The 25,416-nt window shown below is 37.9% G+C and overlaps 1 non-coding gene across 1 annotated transcript; it reads left to right on the top strand.

The window, feature by feature from the left end:
• Nucleotides 1–12,749: 12,749 nt before the first annotated feature.
• Nucleotides 12,750–12,851, top strand: LOC118703974. The gene has a single exon (XR_004983215.1). It is a non-coding gene; the product is annotated as a U6 spliceosomal RNA (small nuclear RNA).
• Nucleotides 12,852–25,416: the final 12,565 nt, after the last annotated feature.

Here is a 25,416-nt window from a genome sequence, read left to right as displayed (position 1 = left end):
AGTTTTTACCTTGAAGTCTCTCATTGATTGTATTCAGAAAGCAGCAGGGCTGAAGTTATCTAAATGCTCCATGGGCCCTAGCCGGTTTGGCTTACTGGATAGGGCACTGGCCTGTGGACTGAAGGGCCCAAGGTTCGATTCTGGTCAAGAGCACATGCCCGGGGTTGTGGGCTCAATCCCCAGTACGGGGAGTGCAGGAGGCAGCCACTCAATGGTTCTCACTCTTCATTGATGTTTCTATCTCTCTTTCCTTTATCCTTTCTCTCTGGATTCAATAAAGATATATTGAATTTTTTAACAAATAAATAAGTGTCTTGGACAAGTATTAGCAATCAAACTCTCCCTGGCTCAGTTGGTTGGGCATCGTCCTGTGCACAGAAAGGTTGCTGGCTCGATTCCCAGTCAGGACACATGCCCAGGTTGTGGGCTCAATCCTCAGTGTGGGGCATGTAGGAGGCAGCTAATCAATGGTTCTCTCTCATTATTGATGTTTCTATCTCTGCCTTTCCTTCCCTCTCTGAAATCAATAAAAATATATTTAAATGCTCAATGGGACTGGCGTCCAAGGTGGCTGTCTCACAGGGCTGACAATGGATACTGGCTGCAAGATGGGAGATCAGCCAGAGCTTTGATCCGGAGCTCCTACACTTGACCTCTACATGTGGCTTTTGCTTTATAGTATGGTGGCTTCATTCCCAGGTCATCTCTTCCAGGAGACCAAAAGCAGAAATGGCCATTGTCCTAATGTCTAGGCCTGAAAACTGGCACAGCATCACCCCCACCACATTCTATTATCAAAGCAGTCACAGAGCTTACTCAGAGTCAAAAGGAGGGGCCACAGACTCCACTTCTCAATAGAGAAGTGTCAGACAATACGTGGACACCTCTCATTGGTCATGCATTGCTGTACAGACACTGCAGATACAAGGAACATCAGCAAAGAGATCATTAAGAACATTTTTTCCTGAATTACCAGAGAGTTAAACTAAAAGTGATAGCTCAGAACAAAATAATTTACATTAAATTACTGCAAATGAAGTTCATCTAGCCTGTAAGGAATTGCAAAGACCTGTTATGATTATTACTTTGTAAGTTATGGAGTTCTCTTCAAAAGAAGCAAAGAGCTTGATGAAATTAAAGTGAGATTGTAAGTTAGTGATAAATTTAAAAACAAAACAAAAACAAAAAAAAACCTAGAGGCCAGGTGCACGACATTTGTGTACAGGAGGGGGGAGGGGAGGAAGGATGGCCCTTAGCCCTGTCTGCACCCTCTCCAATCTGGGATCCGATCAGGCCTAAACCAGCAGTCAGACATCTCTCTCACAATCTAGGACCATTGGCTTCTAACCACTCACCTTCCTGCCTGCCTGCCTAATGCCCCCAACTGCCCTCCCCTGCCAGCCTGAACACTCCTAACTGCCTCTGCCTCAGCCCCCACCACCATGGCTTTGTCCAGAAAAAAGTCCAGAAGATGGCCAGTCGACCTGGTCTAATTAACATATTACCCTTTTATTAGTATAGATAAGTCAATGGTTCAATTCAGAATGCTCTAAATTGTAAGGAAAGAAGAAGGGAACAAGCCTTTCATGGAAAAGCAACACAAATAAATTTTAATTAATATTTCAGCTACCACCTGTTCATCAAAGTGAATTCTAAAAGGAGAGGTCTAAATTTCTTCAAAAATATTCCAATTAAAAATACAAAAAGAAAGGCTAAACAAAGAGACGCCATAGCAGAGACAAACTGCTTGCCTATCCCATCATCTCCTTCTGGGCCTCAATAAAACTACACACCCTGCCTCCCTTGCAGTTAGGTAGGGATACCTGAGAGGGTTCTGGCCGATAGAATGTGTGCAGCATTGTTGTTCAGCGCTTCTAGAACTGGTCAGAAAATGCCCTGTACCATTTGAGTGCTTTCCCTCTGCTTCTTAGCCAGAAGGATGAAAGAGATACAGTGGAGGCCTCCCCGTATCTCTCTAAGGGTCAATAAAGACAAGTCACCTTCCCGTAGAGATTTGTTTGCCCTGACCACAGCTGACATGAGCAAGGGGGAAAAAACCCTTTGTTGTTCTAAGCCACTGACATATGAGAGTTGCTTGCTATAGCCACCAGCATTCAATACACTGATTAATAGAGAACATGGAAGTATCCTCCTAAAAGAGTCACAGAAATCACCTTCTTTGGAATGCTCATTGCACCTTAGACATTCAAAGTTGACAGGCACCATAGATGTCATCTGGCTGATGTATTTTTTGATGCCGTAACCTCACACCACCACCAACTAATAAAACACTTACGAACGCCCAGACTCAGGGAAATATACATTGCAGAAAGCAGAAGTGTGAAATTCTATGTTGCCATAACAACAGGAACATAATTCCATTTCAAAAGGATCACCAGCTCCTGTATGAAAAATAAACTTCTCTTCCAAGCAAGGTTTTTTTAAATGTTGCATGCAGGAAGGAAAGTATTGAGCATCTCATTCCAAATAGCTGATTACATCCTTTAGTGCCATCAATGCCAACTGTAAGCACTTGTAAAACACTGCTTTGGGCAGCTGTGGACTAGAAGGGGCAATAGGGGGGAGGATATCTAATACTTTCAATGAAGATTTTTTTTAAACACTTTGGCTTCTTCAGGTGTCCCTAAAATATAAGTGCCAACAACAAAATGAAATTTACAAATAACATATAATTTCCTGTGAAAGGAAATTAAGTAGCTCTTCCTTGAATGGTAACAATCATGCAAGTTCAGTAATTTCCCCAAAATGAAATGTTTATATCTAATAAACTAACGCTATGAGTAAGCTCATATCCAAAAGTCTTGCTCTTTTAAATAAATTCACTCCTCAAAAATGACAGGATGCTGATATTCTTTGAGGCTATGTGATCCTAATATTATAGAAATAGATTATTTTAGAATTATAAGTAACCTTACAGGCCATTTAGTCTAAATTCTTCATATTATGGATTAGGAAACTGAAACCCGGGGATGCTCATTGATTCAACTAATGCCACAGAATAAGTAATACTATGTTGTCCAATTATACTATATTTGCACTATTGCACTGTTGATACTACTTTCATACAAACAGTACAGTGTTTTCTATTAAAGTAATTGAAGTATCACATTTTGAGAGATTACTTTATAATACTTACATGATTGATAATACTGTAACCTCTAGGGATCAAAAAGACATTTAGCTAAGATTATACTTCAACCCTAGCTGGTTTGGCTCAGTGCATAGAGTGTTGGCCTGCAGACTGACGGGTCCCAGGTTCAATTCCAGTTGAGGGCATATACCAGGGTTGTGGGCTCAGCCCTCAGTAGAGAGCATTCAGGAGGCAGCCAATCAATCTCTCTCTCTCTCACCCTTCCTCTTTGAAATAAAAAATATATTTTTCTTAAAAGATTATACTTCAACATGTGGAAGTAACTTCTAATGCAATCTTTTTAACTAAAAAAAAAAAAAGTATAATGGAAGAATAAATTGACCTCTTAACTGTTTCAAAGTATTTCTTGTACTTTATTGTCTTCTTGAAAACTGATACTATAAAACTACCGAGTTTTTGTTCGTTGGGAAAAAAAAATTCTTATCGAGATATGAAAAGTGTCCATTACTATATACATAATTATAAATATAGCATAATTTTAAGTGTACACCTTTATTATTCCAGTTGTATACATGAACCGAATTACCCAACACTGAAGTTCTGCTTTAATAGATAAGAATGATTTTTAATATCATTGAACAGTGCCTCCTGCACGTCCCCTACTGGAAATTGAGCCTGCAACCCAGGAATTTGCCCTGATAGGGAATCAAACTGTGACCTCCTGGTTCAGAGGTCGGTGCTCAGCCACGGAAATATACTGGCCAGGCTACTATCAATTTTCTTAACAAAATTCTTTTTGTTGAATACATTAAGTTAAATTCCAGTTAGGTCCTTTTTCAAATTAATGCATTTTTTTTCATTTTCAAGAAATGTAAATTTATAATTAAATTCTAAATAAAATATTTTTGTATACTAATATAACATTAAATAACAAGAAAAATTAAGTCTGGATAAAAGTATTTATCATTATATTTTCTAAAATGAAACAAATAAGGAAGCTTAAAGAAAAGAGCTTATAAATAAGTGTCCTTTTCCACCAAGCCCTCTCAACCCTAATTTTTTAAGCGTTAATTACAGTATTTTTTAAGCCTTAGCATTGCAATTTAGAAAACAGGTGTATCAATTTTCTTCATATATTTTAGATAAAGGTGGAAGGACAAAACTATGGAGAGAGGAAAATATATGGATGGATAATGTATGAGCTTTCTATTCTTCCTGGCCACAAAGACCTTCCCTTTCTGAAGTTCTTCTTTCCTCTGTAACTATTGTATCTACTACCTTATAGCACAGCCCAAAGAAGTCAGACCATAAGGCGATCAACTCCCTCCCCCCAAAAAACTGAAAAGGAAATTTGACTTCACAGTCATTATTGGCCACCTATTAGGAACAGGATCTATATAAAAACAAAAGCAGTGGGATATCTACCAGTCAGCTCACCCCCTCTGCACCATATGTACTTGATAATTATTTAGCAAATGTTAAATTTAACCTGTCTTTGATTTAAGTCATATTTCCATCCTGGCAAAGTTAGCATGACATTGGAATGAGACTATCATTTCCTTTTTTATTTTCACAAAATTGAAATCATAAATACCCAAAAAGAAAATTTTAGCAGCAGCAGATTTACAAATTGCCCCTTTATTAAAAGAAAAATACAGTGCCCTTATTCACACACATATCTATGTTGAGTTATTGATTAAATGACATAAAAATATGATTTAAAATAATAATTCATCATCATCATCATCTTGGCAAGATATTGGCCCGGAATAATTGTCTCTCTATCAGTGAGAAAGTTCTTACAATTGTAAAATGCTGCCAGTTTTTTGTGGTTTGTTCTGTTTGCTTTGGGAATTGGTGTTTGCTTTCAGAACAGTGTTTCTTGCTCATTGAATACAATGGAAACCTGCAATAAGTATCAAAATGAAAACTAAAAACTAAAAAACTGAATTTTAACATTTATTTCTATTTTTAATATAACAAAAGATCAAATTGTCCCAATACTATCACCATCACTTTCTCTCTAGAATGTCAAAGGACTAACCCCATTGTGGGATTTAAAACATTCTCTCTCTTTGCCAGTTCAGAGGCCTTTGGGGAAGAAATTGTCAGCGTTTCCTCTGCCACCTTCCCCTTCCAACTCTTCTCCATCACGTAGACTGAGCACAGCAGCATTTCTCCATCATTGAAGATATTTGATGTGCAAAATTGAAAACTAATGAGGTGGAAAAGATTAAGGGATTTTGAGTAACTCATAGCCCAGGAACTAAACAAAGTAACTGAGTGAGTGCAAAATGGCTCTGCAATATATGAAAATGAATGGCTGTTCCCTTGGGAATTATAGATCATATTTTCAAGCATTAAAACCAAACAATGCTTCTAGACTCACCTTAAAACTAATTTTAGAATCCCCATTGTATTCCACTCTCAATGTGTCCTGTAACATCCGCATGGATAAGGAAGGAACGATAAACAGTCCTCCTCACGCCAGGCAATGTGCAGTGCATTTCCAGTGCCAGTCCCTTAGGGACACCTGTCTGTTCTCCCAGTATTTCTTTTCCTTTTAACACTAATAGACGCCACACCAAGATTAGAAGCCCCAATAATTACGAAACACAAAAGAAAGAGCATCTATGACCTTAAGCAATAAATATCTCTGATTTTATCTATAAATGGGCAGTCTGATCTATGTTATTTGAGCTTGGTTGGTAAGTAGGAGATGAAAGTTTTTAAGCCATATTTTAAGATATTTGTTGTTTATTTGTTGTTGCTTAGACAGAAAAAAAGTGAAAATGAAATCCAACCCCCTCAATTTTACTAAGCCACACTAGGATAGCAGTAAAAAATTAAAATATAATCTCCCAGTGTGAGTTGTGAAATTTATAAATGTAAGTCCTATATGGAGAGAATTTAAGAATGCAAATGAGTATTGCAAAATAATACCTAAGGGCTTCTGCATCTAATGAAATGTTATGATAAGGGTTCTATAACGTGGTTAAATATACTCTAAGATCTAATTTGTATATGAAACAGACATGTTCATGAATTTCTGTATAACTTTGCAATAGTAATTTTCATTTGGTCAGCAAATATTTTAAAGCTAGTTATTGCAAGTCAGAGGTCTAAACAGTGTGCAAAGGAACATTGGGCATAATAGAATGTCTCAAATAGCAGCACATAAAGAGTTTTATGGGGGGAAAAAGACATAAAGATTAATGTAATAGATACACCTGAACAACATTTTTAATGCTCTGGAAAAATGCTGTGTTATGTACAAGCAGCATTTGAATTAATAACACACTACATATACTCCAGACATCTTCATGTAAAACTAAACCTTCGGTAACGAGCCCTGAAGACCTGTGTATCTCTGCCTGTTCTGTCATTGTGTACATGAAAATCAGTTACTCCTATCATTCTGAGCAGCACTGAGAAACAAGAGAGCCTACTTTTAAGAAAGAAAAGGGACAGTCACACTCAACAGATTAAAAATGAATATAGCATTCCTTTTGGTTATTCTTTCTCACTGTGTGCTCTTGTTGCTTAAGATGGGGAAGAAGGAAAGATAAACAAGTCCTCCACAGATGCTTACTTGCTCTAGAAGCTACCACGAATTAAATAAGTGCCACCCACTCTTCTGCAAAAGCTTTTTTTAAAAACTCTTAAAAGGCTACTTAGTTTTCGTAGATACTTAGACTCCTAGGCCAACCCTTAAGAGAACTTACAGCAATATCTCAAAGGAAACGGGATGTGGAGAACTGACAACTCAAAAGGCATTACCTAATTATGTCAGATAGCAATGGCCTCCTGTTAGCTATTCCTGTTTCATTTCCCTTTTAAAATTCACCTTTAACTAAAAAAGATAGAATATTCAGAATTTTTAACTAAAGAAGATCCTACATGAACCCTTTTGTTTCATTTTTCTCCCAGTAGAATAGTTCAAACTGAGAAAAAAACAAAGCTAAAAAGATTTAAAGAATGAGACCTCCACACAGCAGTTTAGTCTTTTCCTCACAATTCTTTACATTTATCTCATGAATTTTTCTGAAATCACTATTTAAAAATATAAAACTTGCAGTTTTATTCCATAGTTGTTTTTTGCATCTGTATAATACTCTCCTACATATTATACACTGTTATACATACTAATTGCATTTTTAATTTAAATATATTCTTATTCATTAATAGTTTAAACCCACAGGCCATTCACATCTGAAGTAAGCAAATGAGTCCTTAGAATCATTTTGCTGGACCTACGGGATGCTGCAATAAATGTAACTGATAAACTATGGGACTGAGGCCCTCTGCTGGCAGTTGTAAGGCATTACTTTTTTAAATCTTGATAATGTTAGAGGGAGGTGAAGTCTACTTAATCTGAAGTATTCCTTTCTACTTAGAGCTCTTTATTGCCTTCCTACGACTTTATTTCTTGGTTCTGCTACGTTATAAGCAATTTGGGTCTTTCATTTTCACAGCAGTTGCTTTACTTTTTGAAAAAAGAAAACATGAACATTAAGACTATTAGATGAACATATTAATTGTAATACTACTAATGTTTTAAATCAAATTAAACTTGTTCATAAATAATGCTTAAATTTTCTTTAATATGGCACATGAAGGTGTATATATAAATACATCCTCATGATTTAGAATATGGAATTTAATATCAAAATTGAATAGCATTTTGATAACACAATTACTAAAACATCTTTCATTTTTCCAGAAACTAGACTTGCTTCATGTGGAATATATGCCTAAATAGCCTTCGAATACAAGTTTCTATCTTAATGTCAAGAACAATGTTTTAAAGCTTGAAGATGCAATAGGAGTGTTTATTCTTCACATCACTGAACCACTAACATCACCTTTGCATTCCTTCTATTATTTATAAAGTCATGTGATTATAACTGAAAGAGATCATAGAAGTAAATGTAATCTAAAGCTTTCTTTTGGGGAAAAAAAAATACCTAGAGAGGTGAACAACAGCCTCTGCCTGCCGGTTCATGCCAAGTCAGGGCGAGATGAACAATAACTCCTAAGACATTTCTAGTAAGATAACTCCGTAAGCAAGAGAAGAGCAAGGGACCACAGAGTTGCAGTTCTTCTCCACAATATCCCAGCTCTACTGTGGATTGAGGGAGACCTAATCCAAACCTGATTCCAGACATTCAAGCAGCTAGGAGGAAATTTGGATCCAGGGGCCAGAAGCAATAATAACCATCATGACAAACATCATCGATCACTAGTATGTGCCAGGCAGGCACAGTTCTAAGCACTTGACATGGGACAGCTTATATAATCATCACAGCAATTCTGTGTAACGGACAAAATTGCTAGCATACTTGAGGAAACTAAGGCACAAAGAGATTGAGTCACTTACCTCAAAGAGGTAAGGTCACTTGGTCAGGTTCAAATCCATGCACTGTGGATCCTGAGCTCATGCTCTTACCCCATTATGAGAAAACATAACAAGCCCCCAAATTGGTCCAACCCCAGTCAGGATATATGGGGGAAGCAACCAATTAGTTCTCTCTCTTTGTCTCTCCCCCTCCCTTCCACTTTCTCTAAAAATCCATGGGGAAAAAATCTATATAATAAAAGCCTAATATGATAAATGTCCGGTCGTCAGGTTGTCCAAATAATCAAAGCGCAATATGCTAATGATATGCTAAGGTCACTCAACCGCACACTATGACCTGCACTTGACCACCAGGGGGTGCACCAGTCGCTATGACCTGCACAGACCACCAGGGAGCAGACGGTCCAACTGGTAGGTTAGCTTGCTACTGGGGTCCAGCCAATCAAGACTGAGCATGACAGGCCTGACATGCCCTGGAGCCATCCCGTAGTCCCTCCCCAGCTAACCAACCTCCCTTGTCCCTCCCCAGCCCCAATTGATTGTGCACTGGTGGGTTCCCTCTGACTGGCCTGTGCCCTACTGCAATCTAGGGCCGCTCAGGGGATGTTGGAGAGCCAGTTTTGGCCTGATCCCACAGACCAGCAGGAGGGACCCCACTGGAGCATGAATTCCTGCACCAGGCCTCTAGTAAGGAAATAAAAATAATATACAAAACTCACAGCCTACTAAACTGGGTATTATTTTTTGAAAGCTATTATCTTGATCTTAGAATCAAGTGAATATTAATACATGCATTCCTGTAAAATTTATTAGTTGCCCCTTTTACTCACATAATTGTTAAAATGACAGTATTTTTCAGTTTCTTAGTAGTCCATTAATAAAATGTTAATAAGTGTGCACTTCATAATTTGCATATTTATAAACCAGCTGTTGTTATTTACAAACTGTTGATGAATGAAACTGTAGTACCAATAATAACTAATTGTTGAGATGAATGAACTAGAGCAAGCACTTACTTTGCAAGTGCTTTCAGAATTGAGCAGACCACTCAATAAAAACATATTTACCCAAGGAGGGTGATACTATTCTTTCTCCTCTCCCAAAGCTCTTTGGCAGCTGCCTTAGAAGGTGTTGACGGAATCACATTCCAAGTGTGATACACTTTCATTCCAAAATATTGTTCATTTTAGCCTCAATTTCTCCACCAACAAGCTACAGATAATAACCCTTGTATAACAGATGTCTGGCAGAAAAATTATGGGCTGTTTGACAAATAATTACTAGATCCTACACACTAGTTCCAGGTACTTTTCACTACAATAATCATCACAATCTCACCATGAGACAAGTAGAATATTATAAATGAAGGAACTAGAGCAACAAAAATTTAACAATTAGTAGAAAACAGCAACCCTTTTTTAATATAAAGTTGAATTTTTTAAATGTGTAAGGTTTTTTATTTTTTAAGAGAGAGAGGAACAGAGAGAGAAACATAGATGTGAAGGAGAAACATCCATCAATTGCCTCCCACATGCATCTACTGAGGATCCAACCTGCAGCCTAGGTATGTGCCTTAACAGAATTGAACCCATGATCAGCACCGGACAAAACTCCAACCAACCCAAGCCATGCCAACCAAAATGTTTTATTATTCAAGTAAGCTTAGTTTTGTTTGAAAATAACATGTGCTTTATTCCTGAAAATTAAAAGGATAGTTGATACTGGAAATTTCTGAAAAAGAGCAATCCCTATTGATTGATCCCTAAAGATACTATACTCAAATATAAATATTCAAATCAGCAGGTGGCCCAAATCTATTTATGCATCATAATTATTTCCATGATAGAAACAAAATAAAGCAACAACCTAAACACCAAAGAAAACAACACCCACAGAAACTGCTAAAAGCGTATGAAACATTTAATCTCTTTTACATAAATATATATTTTCATAATTTTTTCTAAGTCTAACTGTCTCTAACACCATGCATTATATTCTCACCTCAGGGTTCACTAACACATGATAAGAAAGTGCCATAAAAAATTACTTAAATGCTCTATTGTAAAAATCATTTTAATAAAAACAAAGATATTAAATTGAATAATTAATAACTATTACATAATTAAATTATCATCTACAATAAGTTCACATTTTCTTGCTAAGCTATTTTTATCTCAAAAAACAAATTTCAAATGTTAAAACAGAAACTTAAAAAGCATTAAGAATTACAAATATGCCATCTGATTCTTCTTTAAGTGAAGAGGTATTAAAAAAGAAAGGAGAAAGACTGAGAGAAAGGAAGTTGAGAAAAGCCTTAACTGAATAAATAAAGTAATAATATATCAAGTGGTATATAAACTAAAATATATATAGGATGGTTGCAATTTCAATAAGAGCAACATACATTTGATTTACAGAGCTGCATTAAAGTTGGATCAATGGAACTCACTAAGTAGAGTTTATTGACACTATGGGGGGGGAGGGGGGGAGATTGTTTCTATCCTGAGGTTCCAAAATGGAAGCATAAATCCTGGAGGTACTAGAGGCTACCTTGCCAATAGGCTAATGAAGCCAGGCTAAGGATACTCTCAAAGGAAAGCAGGAGAGGAAGATTCCTACCAACATATTTGACCTCTTAGATTCAACAGGACCTGAAGCGGACAGCCCTGAGACTTTCACTGATGGGAGCCAGTAAAGCCCTTTGACACTTGTACATGGAAGTGTGCCAACTAATACAATTCAAACGTGAAATTTATTCCACAGGTAATTAGAAAATGGAAACAGCCGAAACCGGTTTGGCTTGGTGGATAGAGCGCCGGCCTGCGGACTGGGGGGTCCCGGGTTTGATTCCAGTCAAGGGCATGTGCCTTGGTTGCGGGCACATCCCCAGTGGGGGACGTGCAGGGGGCAGCTGGTCGATGACTCTCTCTCATCGATGTTTCTAGCTCTCTATCTCTCTCCCTTCCTCTCTGTAAAAAATCAATAAAATATATTTTTTAAATGAAAATAAAAAATAATAGAAAATGGAAACAGATTGTTTGTGTTGTAGTGGCTCCAAAGATGTCCGTGTTCCAATCCCTGAAACTTGTGAACATTTCACCTTCCCTGGTAAAAGACATTTTGTAGATGAGATTCAAGTAAGGATTCTGAGCTGAGGCAATGATCAGGGTAGGACCAAGGCAATCACAGGGAGAAGCAGGAGGAGTCAAAGTCAGAAAGAGAGAAAGCCAGTTGCAGAGACTGGAAGAGATTAGAGGAATAAGCATTGAAGGTGGAGGAAAGGGCCCTGAGCCAAGGAACATGGGTGGCCTCTAGAAAATGGAACAAATGCTCTCCCTCAGCTTCCTGAAGGAATCAGCCATGCCGACATCTTGACTTTAGCTCAGTGAAACCGATTCCAGACTTCTGGCTTCATAACTGTAAGAGAATACATTTGTGTTATTCTATTAATTTTTAATCATTGATCTTAGAGAGAGAGGAAGAAGGAGGGAGGAAGGGAAGAAAAAAAAGGGAGGGATGGAGAAACATCAATTTATTATTCTACTTATCATTGGTTAATTCTTGTATGTGGCCTGACCTGGGATGGAACTGCAACCTTGGCATATCTGGACAATACTCTAACCAACTGAGCTACCTGGCCAGGGCCATTTGTATTATTTTGAACCATCAAGTTTCTCATAATTTGTTATAGCAGCCATTGGAAACTAACACAGTAGTTTCATGGGAGTATTTGGGGTACTACCCAATATTCTGTACATAATTAAGAACATTATCCCTCTAAGAAAGCTAAAATTGGATTTTGGTGTGTTGAATAGAATAGTAAAATATCCAACCCTAAATTTTGATTCTCCATTAAGAGAAGCAAAGCCCATTAGAGAAATGTCTGATTCTGGGGATGAAGTTGGAGAAGTACAAGATGAGTCTGGAACATCTTTTTATGTGAGAAAATAATAATAATAATAAATTACACAGAATCCAGTATGAAGAAACATCCACTGACCAGACCAAGAACGATGTGAACATCAAAATAAATAAGACAATTATGGTACATTTTAATAATAATTTGTGAGCCCATATCAATAAGTAATAATTTGTAAGTCCATATTAATATAAATAAATAAGTAAATAGATGAATAAATAAGAACCTTTCACTAAAATGGCAATTATAAGTGCAGAAGGAAATCTTAAATTAGAAAAATTAATCTTGGCAAAAATTAATCTTTATCATAACACAATTCAGCCAAAATATAGCAATAGATACTAAAACTAATGAATGAAAGTTTGACAAAGAATGAGATTATTTACTTGGAACAACAGAGAAGATTAGTATGGCCCCTGTGTAAGGAAGACATGAAAATTCATGAAGCATTTCATTTTTTTTTAAAGATGCATGTACATATTTAGATATACTAGTAAAAAGAATTAACAAAATTATAAAAAGAAAATAAAAGAATATCATTAAGCTAGCCCTGAAGGCCAATCTGCCTCTGCACAGAAATTCTTCCCAAATACTTAATAATTATTAAGAGAACTGAGTATTTTACAGTAGAGAAACCTGAGAGATGCCACCATAATCAAGGATTCAGAATGATCATCACCAATAATGGAACAAATTAAAATCATAGGCTACCTGATGATATGCAATAATAGGGAACACACCATCACTTGTTTCTGTCAGATACCTACCACATACGCATAATCTAAAGTTAATTGTGAGGAAACCTCAGATATACCCAAATCCAGGGCTATTATACCAAGTAAATGGTCTAAGAAAGTCAAGGATGACTGAGATTCAAGGCTGAAAGAGATTAAAGAGAAACTAAATGCAACATATGATCGTTGGCTGGATTCTTTTTCTATAAAATATATTATTGGAACAACTGCCAAAATATGAAGGAGGTCGGGAACAAGCTAGAAGTAATGTAGCAATACTAGTTTCTTGGTTTTGATACTTAGATGGTATTTAGGTAGCAGCATGTCCTTGCTTTTGGCATCACACATAAGTATTGGAATGTATCAGGCATCACATCAGCAACTTACAAATGGCTCAAAGAAAAAAGCCAGTTGTACTATCCTTGCAAATTTTCCACAAGTTTAAAATTATTTCAAAGTAAAATAAAAAATATTTAATACTCTGGTTACTTCTTTTTGAAAAAATAAGCCCAGAAACTACAGTTAAATTTTTGTGGCCCTGCTGCCATAGTCAACACATGGACAGACAAGGTTGGTTATGTTGTCTTAATTATGCCTAGTCCTAACAACCAAACAAATCCCAAACATTAAGTATATAAGTAAAAGGCCTCGGCTTAGTGGCTCAGTTGGTTGGAGTGTCATCCAGTACACCAAAAAGTTGTGGGTTCAACTCTTGGTCAGGGCATTTACCTAGGCTGCAGGATCAGTCCTGGTGGGGGGCCCAAATGAGAAGGAGCATATCAATGTTTCTCCCTCCCTATTTCTCTCTTCCTCTCTCTAAAATTAATAAAAACATATCTTTGGGTGAGGATTAAAAAGTAAGTAAAAATAAAAGGTCACTTTATGGCATCGGAAGGTGCACTAGGCCAGAACTGTTTCCTCATTCAGACATCCGCTACTGATACGGATACAGTAACAAAGATTTCTAATCTTCTCACATTAAAAAACATGACCAATAGTTGTGTGTGAAGCATCCATTACTCTTTCCTCTTTTCTAACGCAATCCTACTTGTATTCAGGCATCGACTCCTCCCACTATTATTAATATTTTTTCATAGAAAATGATGGACCCTAGCACCAGTTAGGCCTCCTTATCAAAGAGTATTGCCATCCTCCATATTACAGATTGGTTCAGCTAATCCAATTAGTTTATGGTGGTCCTTTAGCCTCAAAATTTAGTTCAAAAATCAGCTTGTAACCTAATAAGGGTTAGTAAATCATGAAGCAAAAGCAAAATAGAGTCCCTCTCATTCTCTCTATGCCCATTCTATGGAGCCTAGAACATCTAAAGGCATTTTGCAAAAACCAACTCAGAAAAAAACTATTGTACTGAAAGGAACAAAGCCAAGGAACTGCAGAGAAAAGAAGTCATACTCACAGAGTTAAGCCAGCCCTGAACCCCTTCTTTTGTGAGTCAATTTAAAGCAGTGGTATTGAAGTGAATTTTGTTACTTCCTTCCCAAGATAAACTAACTGGTCAGTCTGTCATTTCAGGCTTGAAAAGTTGTCACACAAGGCCAGTCTTTCCAGGTAATTTCTTATTTTGTTCCCCCTCTGAAGCCTAATATGAGACTAGGGAGGGGAAGAGAAGTGAACACAAAGGAAAGATGGCAAATTAATCTATTAGTTGAAGTCTGGACTTAAATAGGTATCTACATATACATTTAGAAGGGGGTAAAGTTTTTTAATGTATTTAACAAGTATACATATGGCACTAACTGGGAATCTTGCAGTATGCAGATGTTTTATAATGTGAATTCATTTGATCTTATAACAAATTTATGAGGAATCCTTGTTACTATATCCCCATTGTCAGTTAAAGAAATTGAAGTACCTAGAGGTTAACTAATAGGCCTATGGTCACAGCTAGCAAGCAATAAGCCAAGATTCAAATTATTATGTTATATTAAGGCCAGAGAGAGAAGAAATCATCTAATGAGGATACTTTAGTACTATGTACTATATACTATAGGATATGGCATTTGCAAACCTAAGATTTGCATCAGAGAAGGTCAGTATTTCTCAAATATGAGAAGAAAAATAAAGAGAACTATTAGCTGAAACCGGTTTGGCTCAGTGGTAGAGCATCAGCCTGCGGAGTGAAAGGTCCCGGGTTTGATTCTGGTCAAGGGTATGTACATTGGTTGCAGGCACATCCCCAGTGGGGGGTGTGCAGGAGGCAACTGATTGATGTTCTTTCTCATCGATGTTTCTAGCTCTCTATCCCTCTCTCTTCCTCTCTGTAAAAAAAAAAAAAATCAATAATATATATATTTTTAAAAAGAGAACTATTAATCATTTATCTAAGACTAGTGTCCTGGTGCATTGATTTGTGCACATTGAAATGAAATTAATTAGAAGGTGGCCAGTGAGGTAAGACTGAGCAGGACTGGGCAGGACTGGATGAGATGGGCCAGACATGCCCTGGAGCCAACTTCCCACAGTCCCTCCTCTGCCAGACGCACTTGGGGCAGCACCCTGGCTCAAAGGGCATCTGCAGAGTAGGTGAGATCCCTCTGGCACATGGGGGGTCCCTTGTCCTGGCCTGCAAGTATTGGATCAAAACCAGCTCTCCAATATCCTCCAAGGAGTCCCGGATTGCAAGAGGGCAGTTCACCACAGCTCAGCAGCTCTTGTGTTGAGTGTCTGCTCCCAGGTAGTCAGTGTGTTTCATAGCTACCAGTCAGATAATCAGGTTGTTGGACAGTCACTTAGCTTTTTATATATATAGATAATTACTGTATGTCTATGTTCATGTAAAACCAACACGTGAGCAGATAGTAGCCCAAACTCAATAATCAAAAAGTATGGTGTATTACAGTAGAAAAGCCTATTTTTAAAAAAAATAAAAAAGTTTTCTTGTTAAAAATAGAGGTAGCCCTAGCCGGTTTGGATCCACAGAGCCTGAGGACAGAAGAGTCCTGGGTTCAATTCCAGTCAAGGCCTCGGTTGCTGGCTCCTCCTGGCCCAAGCCCTGGTAGGGGCACGTTCAGGTGGCAACCAATCAATGTGTTTCTCTCACATCAATGTTTCTATCTGTCTTTCCCTCCCTCTTCCATTTTCTCTGAAAATCAATGGGAAAATATTCTTGGGTGAAGATTAAAAAAAAAAAAAAAAAAAAGGTGTTTAGATCTATAGTAGAAAATCTGAATAATTTTAATCATCAACTAGGAAATGGTATCAGACACAATTTTCATTTTTGTCCAATACATTGGGTACAGTTAGGTATCAAGACTGCCTAATTGATACCTAAATTCCTACACTCATCACCTTTACTGACTTAGGTTACAGTTCCCAGAGAAGGTTGTCCTAACAAATATTCTCCAGGCTTGGAAGGAAAGGAAAAAAAGGAGGTAGACCTCTGAACTGAGGCTAAAGGAAGCCCTGTGTTCTCCTTGAGTAAATCCTCCTTTAAGGTAGACATAATAGAGAAGATGAGTAAGAAGGGACCTTTCTTCAACCTCTCATGACTGAAGTGCTTAATGATCCCTTTAAATATTTAAATGCTGCTATGTCTAAATACTAAAAGGACAGACATCATATTGAGTGTTCAGTAAGGTTAACAGCATAATTTAAACCGGTTTTGCTTGCTACAAGGAAATTGATCAGAAACAAATCATCAATAAAACTTCCCTGGGCAGTTTTTAAGCTGCCTTGGCTCTTTCAAATCAGTCCCTAAGCCCAGCTAAATTCTAAGAAGGCAATCAACCTTACTGTTAAATTATTTTTTTTGCTGTTGTAGTTAGCATCTTCACTTTATGTCAAATTTATGTTACCTTTCCTCTACGTTTTAAGTTTTCTCTCCATTTCTAGTGTCTGAAAACATGCCATTACATTTATACTCTCCATGGTATATCAAATAGAGCAGCTTAAACAAATAAGTCTGAATAAATTAATTCTAAACACCGCAGAATGGGAGTCCTAAACAGAGGTTGCAGTTGACCACCCTAACCTGCCTGGTGCACGCTGCCTGTGGAAGGTGAGTGTGTGGTTGGCTCCCCCTGCTCAGAGGCCTAAGTTCACTTTCCTCCGCTGGCTTCCTGAGTACAAGGACCTGAGGCACCATTCTTGGATTTCCTTTAGCAAGGAACGTCTTTTGTTTTCCCAGAGTCTTTCCCATTTTAAAAAATATATATATTTTATTGATTTTTTTTACAGAGAGGAACGGAAAGAGATAGAGAGCTAGAAACATAGATGAGAGAGAGACATCAATCAGCTGCCTCCTGCACACCCCCTACCGGGGATGTGCCCGCATCCAAGTTACATGCCCTTGACCAGAATCAAACCTGGGACCTTTCAGTCCACAGGCCAGAGCTCTATCCACTGAGCCAAACCGGTTTAGGCCTTTCCCATTTTTTAAAGTGCATCGCCAAGTGTTCCTTCCCTGACATAGAAGGGATATTAACTAAAATCAATAAAACTAGGTTTTAGTCTAGTCTCCTATTCTGCTTGCTGTGTAATCTTGGGTAAATTATTGAACTTCTTTCAGTATAACTTTGTTTCTTCAAGCTCAAGGTTGAACTGCAGGAAACATTAAAAACTGACACCTAACCCTAGCCAATTTGGCTCAATGGATAGAGCACTGGCCTGCAGACTGAAGGGCCCCAGGTTCAGTTCCAATCAAGGGCTCATACCTTGGTTGCATGCTCTATCCAACATGGCCCTGGTTGGGGTGCATGCAGGAGGTAAACAATTGATCAATATTTCTCTCTGTCTTTGCCCTCCCTTCCACTCTCTAAAAATTAATGGAAAAATATCCTCAGGCGAGGATTAACAATGAGGGAAAAAAAAACAAAAACAAACAAACAAAAAAAACTGATGTCTGCCCCACTGGTGTGGCTCAGTAGTTGAATGTGAACCCATGAATCAAGAAGTCACTGGTTCATTCCCATAGGGCTTGTGCCTAGTTGCAGGCTCGATCTCCAGTAGGGGGTGTGCAGGAGGCAGCCAATCAGTGATTCTCTCTCATCATTGATGTTTCTATCTCTTTCTCTCTCTCTTCCTCTCTGAAATCAATAAGAACATTAAAAAAAATTATATTCTAATAGGTCTTATATCCATGTTTTCTTTGACCACCACAGTATTTTTATTTTTAAAACATTTTAAATTATTTGCCAACATTTTAACATTGAGTAGAATCTTTTGAGTACAATCTCAAGAATACAAAGAAACCATTTTTCTAAATTTACATAGCACTTATAAAATGATTTTATTATTGATTTTATTGTACATTTATCATTTTATCTTTGCTTTTATAATACACTAGAGGCCTGGTGAATGAATTTGTGCACCAGTGGCATCCCTCAGCCCGGCCTGCGAGATTGGGCTGAAACCAGCTTTCTGAGGGGACCCAGATTGGGAGAGGGTGCAGACCAGGGCGAGGGACCCCACCAGTGCACAATTGGGGAAGGGGAGAGACATGAGGTTGGCCAGCTGCGAAGGGACTGTGGGAAGACTCCAGGGCATGTCCAACCTTGCTCAGTCCTAATCGACCTGACCCCAGCTGCAAGCTAACCTACCAGTTGGAGTGTCTGCCCCTGGTGGTCAGTGCACATCATAGTGACTGGTCAATAGGTCAACTGTCTGTCCCCTGGTGGTCAGTGCACATCTTAGCAAGCGGTTGAGCGGCCTTAGCATATCATTAGCATATTACACTTTGATTGGTTGAACAGCTGACCAGACAACTGGAAATTTGGCATATTAGGCTTTCATTATATAGGATTGCTAGTCACAACCATGACATTTGCTGGTAAGTAACTGAGCAGAAATGCAATTGCAATTTTAGGTTTCCTGTGGAAAAATGCAAGGTTTTTATAATGCATTTTCCAGAAGTAAATTGAAAAAAGTGAGGATTCCCTGTGATTTTGTGATTTTATAAATTCATATGCCCAGTAAACTAGATTTAACTCTTGGTATAATTAGTTTTGATTCCACAGTTTATAAGGTTTGCTAATATGATAAAATTTAGATTGTGGCTAAAGTCGTTACTATTTTTTTTAAAGCCAGTTTGGTAGCTGTGGAATATAAATAGTTGTAATTTGTATCGTCAGGGGCAGAAATATTAATTATGTTCTATTAACTATGATTGTTAGCTATAGTTATAAGAAATGTTAATCATGCTGTTAATCTTAATTGTTTTGTTTTGACTAGAGAAAGCATATTCTACCCTGGCTGAAAAGTATACACCGCAGCCCAGGACATGGGAGTCAACCTGGAATTCATAAATGACCTGCTGCTCTCCCTTACTAATGGAATTTTTGGAATAAACACTCAATATGATTCAAATCTGTCTCTGCTTAATTGGCTCAAGTAGTGACAGGCGAACCTATTGGTTGTGCCGTTTCAGTATCAGGGGGAAGCAAATTTGGTTCTGTTTTCTCTCAGCTGCTTATCTTTCACAGTAGAAAATATAGGAAGAAAAATCCAAAAATCTTAGAAATGTTTACCAAACATCTAAAGTTAGTTTTCAAACACCATTCAAAGAAATGGAAAAAGGGAAATGATCCATAGAAAATCCTACAGGGGAATTTTACTTTAAAATTCATTTCACAGTTTAAATGTGTATATAAGTGTGCCTGTGTGTGGGTGCCTGACATATTGATACATCAAATAACATAAATTAGATGTACATGAGACTGTAAAGTAACTTGAAAACATATGGTTAATGCATTCCTATTTTTAGGCTTTGAGTAGGCTGCCCTCTAGGAATTGCAAAACAAATTTAGGTAAAGTTATCTTCTGAAGTAGAATTAATTATGCTTTTATTAAATGAGTATTAGCACTCTGAAATAGCATTTATAATCGCTATGCTAGAGAATCTGGGTAGTCTAAAATCCTTTCAAGGGAAAAAAGAAAGTGTGTGTGTGTGTGTGTGTGTGTGTGTGTGTGTGTGTAAATACAAAAAAATAAATAAATAAAACTATAGCTTACATGACATTTGAAAAAACTAGACCCAAAGAGTAAAAATTCATTTGTCTCCAGTTCCACTCTTTCAGAAAAGAGTTTCCAGGTATCCCGGTATTTGGCCAAACATGATGTTGTAGGCAGTTAGACAGACATGAGCAGAGCCAGGGTGATGGGCCAGGTACACGTCATTAGGGTGGGAAGCCCCAGGTGTCTAGCAAAAGACAATTGTAGGGTGGGATTCTAGCTCCAAGGTGACTTTCCCTCTCCTAGCATATCTCTGGTCTTGCAGGTAATGGGCAGCATGTACTCCAGGTGAGCCCATCTTTATTAATGCAAAAACATTCATCTATAAAGAATTTTTGCTCCTGATGCTGGAGATATGCACCCCTGCACCCATGTGGCTTATGGCCAACGCTCTATCCACTGAGCCAAACCAGCCAGGGCACAACCAAATATTTTAAAGCTGTGTCTCTAGATGGCACTCTTTCCCCCCCCCATCCTCCCCTCCCCCGCTATGGGTTGCCTTAGCAATTCCACCTAACTGGATCTAGTTTTCCCTGCCCAGCTAGGTCTAGTTCTAGATCATTTTGTCTATCTCTGTGGTTTTTCTCCAAACAGGGCTCAGTCTGCAAGTTGTATCCTGCCCTTGTCTGCAACACCCACATCCCAGTCCCTCTCTGCCTAGCCTCTATTTCCTCATTAGCACTGACTTTCTTACCCACTGTATTGAGAATTAACAAGCAAGTATAGACCACTGATAGAAACGATTAATTAACCATATCTGCCACGGGTGAAAGCAGTAGCTGGAAAGTCATGCATTCACCATCCCTGCTCCAGATTTTAAAATTGGTGCCCTTTTAAAATACAATTTTGATGAACAATGTTGCAGAATCATTTACTCAGAAAGCAATGAATCTTATTCCCACTCTTATATGAGACTCTCAGAAGAAATGCAACTGCCATTTTATTACAGGTGCCCAGACACTTAGAAAAACAAACTTCCAGTTACTAGGCTGGATAATCTCAGTGGGGAGAGGGCATAGAATCGTGTTTGGACTCGTTTCCGACAATGGCTGAGCCTGGAGAAGGAAGAGCAGCTTCTGGGAGACTAGTGAAGACACGGGGAGACTCGGTGGTTTTCACCTGAGGTGCACATCCACAAACCCTTGCTCCCAGTGCCAGAAACTAGGCAAATAGAAGGCTTTGGGACATCTATGGAATCCTGGCCCTGAGACTTCCAGACAAGGGCAGTCCCTGAGACAAAGCTTGAGTCAGTACAGGAACCCTGAGTCAGTACAGGCCTCTGAGTCTGTCAGCAGCAACAACACGTGAATAAGGGAGAGAAGTAGCTCTTTCCAGGGAGAATATTAATGACAACCAACACAGTGGACAAGGATCAGGATCTTCTCCCATTTTTCACTCATCTTTGCACAACTTTAAAGAGAGGTAGTAGTTTACCACTACATCCCCTCCCCTGTACAAAATAAAAAAGATTAGACTAAAAGTATAAAGCTCAAAAACCACATTTAATTTGTTGGTTTTTTTTTTTTTAAGTATATTGTTCCCAAAAAAAATTGCAGAGCAAAATCATACCTAATACACAAGAATTGTAAAACAACAGGAAAAAATACAGATAATATAAATAAGTTCAAATGTGCATCACTAGAAATTCCACAAAGCTGGGAGAAAGGGTCAGAGGATCTCATGGGAAAATGAGAGGAACAAAGGATGAGAACAGTCCTGCTGGCACAGCTCAGCGATTGAGCATCAACCTATGAACCACGAGATCACAGTCTGATTGCAGGTCAGGGCACTTGCCCAGGTTGCAGGCTCAATCCCTAGTGTGGGGCGTGCATGAGGCAGTCTATCCATGATTCTCTGTCATCGTCTATGTTTCTATCTCTCTCCCTCTCTGAAAGCAATAAAAATATATGTTTAAAAAAAAAGAATGAGAACAGAAGCACTAATAGTTTAAGCCATTAGTCCAAACTCACATAGCTAGTATGAGAGATGAAACACTAATGTAGGTCTTCTGATTCTGATTCTTGTGAGACTCACAGAGCCTCCGTGAATCCCTGTGAAGAAGCATAATTCATGTTTTGTTTGAAACTCTGTAGGGGACTGGAGATAAGGTGACTGGAAGTGCTCTATGGGGGCCCCAGGCAAGAAAAGGAGAAGTGAACAGAGCATCATAAGGAACAGGTGGCCCAACCATAACATAATGTGTGTGATGGATGATGCGTGGCAGCAGACTGAGAAACTATAGGTAGAATTTAAACTGAAGTGTTGTGAATGAGTGATAAGTTAGCTAGCTGTATCACTCATTAGGATGGAAAGCCCCAGGTATCTAGCAAAAGACAATTGTAGGGTGGGATCTAGCTCCAAGGTGACTTTCCCTCCCCTAGCATATCTCTGGTCTTGCAGATAATGGGCAGCATGTACTCCAGGTGAGCCCATCTTTATTAATGCAAAAACATTCATCTATAAAGAATTTTTAGAATTCATCTATAAAGAATTCAGATCTGTACGCAGATCTGAATTCGTCTCACTTCTTTGGGGACAGTCCCTAACCTCGTTGAGCTTAAGAAATGCAGCTAATGTGCCCAGGACACGGTAGGCACTAGGTCAACATTCTCTGAGTAGAGGTGCAGTGAGCTTGATTCAAAAACTTAAAAAAGAATCTCTACAACAGATCAAAACATCACAGCAAATTTCTTGAAGAAAGTGATTCAGGGAGAGAATTATCTATTGGTGCAGGTTTTTTACAGCTTTAGCTTGTGGTCTGTTTTGAAAACAGGTGCCTTGTAAACTTTTACTTATGTTTTTTAATGTTAAATGTCTATATTTTGTATGTATTACAATATTTTCCAAATTTCTGTTAATTTCCAAATGTCTATGAGATCCTATGAATTCCAGTTTTGTCATGCCCATTAAAATTCAGGAACATAATCCTGAAACTTGACAGAAAATTAACATATACCAAGTTTCATTGTTCTCCAAGTCTTTTTCTAGCTCTTGCTTTCTATATTTCTACTTAATATTTTTGCTTTAAAAAAAAGTAAAGGAAAAGATAACAGTAAAAAGTAAAGAAAAAAAATGAGAAGTGGGATATATTTTTCCTCTTCATGCCATCCAATCAATCCTAATTGATTAGACTGTTCTCAAAACCTCTTAAATGAGATAATTTTTTTATAAAATTTTCAAATCTTCAGCAACTATTCAGTGACCTTTACATATATAATTGTATTCAATTTTATTTATTTTTACCAATTGTGAAATATATACATACATACATATATATATAATATCACAAAACTAGGTTAATAATGGACATACACACCTATTATATGTGCTTTATAAGCAATAATTGCCATAATTCAATTAGCTACTTATTTCATACTACAATATAAATACTACAATATAACTGAAAAAAAGGATCTTCCTCATTTGAATTACTTTTTTTATTTGACTGGATTTATTCACAATACATAAAATAGATTAGAATGTGACTAAAGAGCTTCTTAATTGCTCTCTGAACAAGTTCTAAATACTTCATTATTATCTAAATAATGTGTAATTGTGGGTATGACTTCAATATGGAATAAGCTGCTCTTGGCTTTTATTTCTTGAGAGATATCGTATCACTTAAATTGCTTTCAACCAGATGTGACATCTTCTGTACATTGGTAGACGTATTATTGATATACATGGTCTAGAGGTGACAAATTGTCTCTTTTTACTTGGATTAAAATGAATTATCACACTGCAACAGCTAGCTAACTTACCACTCATTCACAACACTTCAGTTTAAAAAAGCATGTTTCACGAATACATTTGCGTTTCTATGTATGCAATCCAACTTCCTTTCTCCTGACCCACAAGGCATATAAACTTCTACTCCCCTGCAATGGAGATGTATTGTGTGACTCCCTGACCTCCTTTCTACTTCAGGTCACAGCAACACAATTTTCCTTTGGAAATCTCCCTGAACCAATTGTCAGTTGCTTTGATATGAATGGGGTTGATCTTATCAGTCCTTCAACCACCCCAACCCTAAGTAGGCATATGAATTTTAGGCAAGCCCTGCCCATTTTGGCTTAGTGGATAGAGCCTTGGCCTGTGGACTGAAGGGTCCCAGGTTCAATTCTGGTCAAGGGCACATGCCCAAGTAGCAGATTCAGTCACCGGTAGAGGGTGTGCAGGAGGCAGCTGATCAATGATTCTCTTTCATCATTAATGTTTCTCTCTCTCTCCCTCTCTCTTCTTCTCTGAGATCAATAAAAATATATATTTTTTTAAATGTTTTAAATAATAATAATAATTTGGTCGATGAGTTTAATCCATGACCCAGCCTTAGCGGAAGGTTCAGAGCCAGGATTATGATGTGGGCAGGCAAATCATGTTAGGCTCAGAGTGCTACTCAAATTCTGATGATAGTTCTTTATTTTATTTTTTTTAGATTTAGCTATGACTAAATCTGAAGATCTATTCTTAAACTATTCAATTAGATAAGCCATTCAATTCTCTTCCTTCGCCTATAACTAGAGACCTCTGATTAACATGCCCATGACCTGATTTTCTTTCCATTTAAATAAGTGTTATTCAAGATAGAATAAATGGGTAAAATAACAACATTTGGCAACTCCGTTACTTAACACAACAAAGATTTAATTTTGTTCACATCAAGTCCAATACTAGTTGGGCTGCCGCTTTTACGGCATAGATAAATTATTTTGGCACATAGTTTCCAAGGTCCTACCAATCTGGGCAGGGAAAGCAGGAGAAGGCATCCTGGCTCCTCAGCAGCTTGAAATAAATATGGCATGGGTCACTGCTGCCCACAGCCCATTGTCCAACCTGGTCATTTGGCATCCAACTAACTGAGGAAGGCTGGGGAAATGTAGAGCAGCACATCCATACCCACTGAGCAGCAACTATCTGTACCAGATAGGGCTCTCCAGCAGGAAAACAAACAAGAACAGTAGAATGTGTGTGGGACAGCAGAAGGTGGGAGAAGACTTATTTTAAGAGCCTGGCTTACATGAGTGGGGGGAAAGAGGGAAGCTGGTGTATCTGAAATCTGCACTCCAGCAGGCTGGAGACTCTTAAAGAAGTTTACACTACAGACTTGAGGCAGAAATTCTTCAGAAACATCCATTTTTGCTCTTAAAGCCATTCATTAGTTGGATGTGGCCCTCCCCCATTATTAAAGTCAACTGATTATAGATGTGAACCACATCTATAAAATATTTTCCCAGCAACACCTAGATTAGCATTTGATTAAATATACCATATACTATAGCCTATATAGGTTAACATATTACATTAACCATCACACTATCTCTCC

Source organism: Pipistrellus kuhlii, unplaced genomic scaffold, assembly GCF_014108245.1.
Source record: "Pipistrellus kuhlii isolate mPipKuh1 unplaced genomic scaffold, mPipKuh1.p scaffold_m20_p_4, whole genome shotgun sequence".
Lineage (NCBI taxonomy): Eukaryota > Metazoa > Chordata > Mammalia > Chiroptera > Vespertilionidae > Pipistrellus > Pipistrellus kuhlii.
Note: the sequence above shows the minus strand (reverse complement) of the source record. Positions and strands in the feature narration are given on the sequence as shown.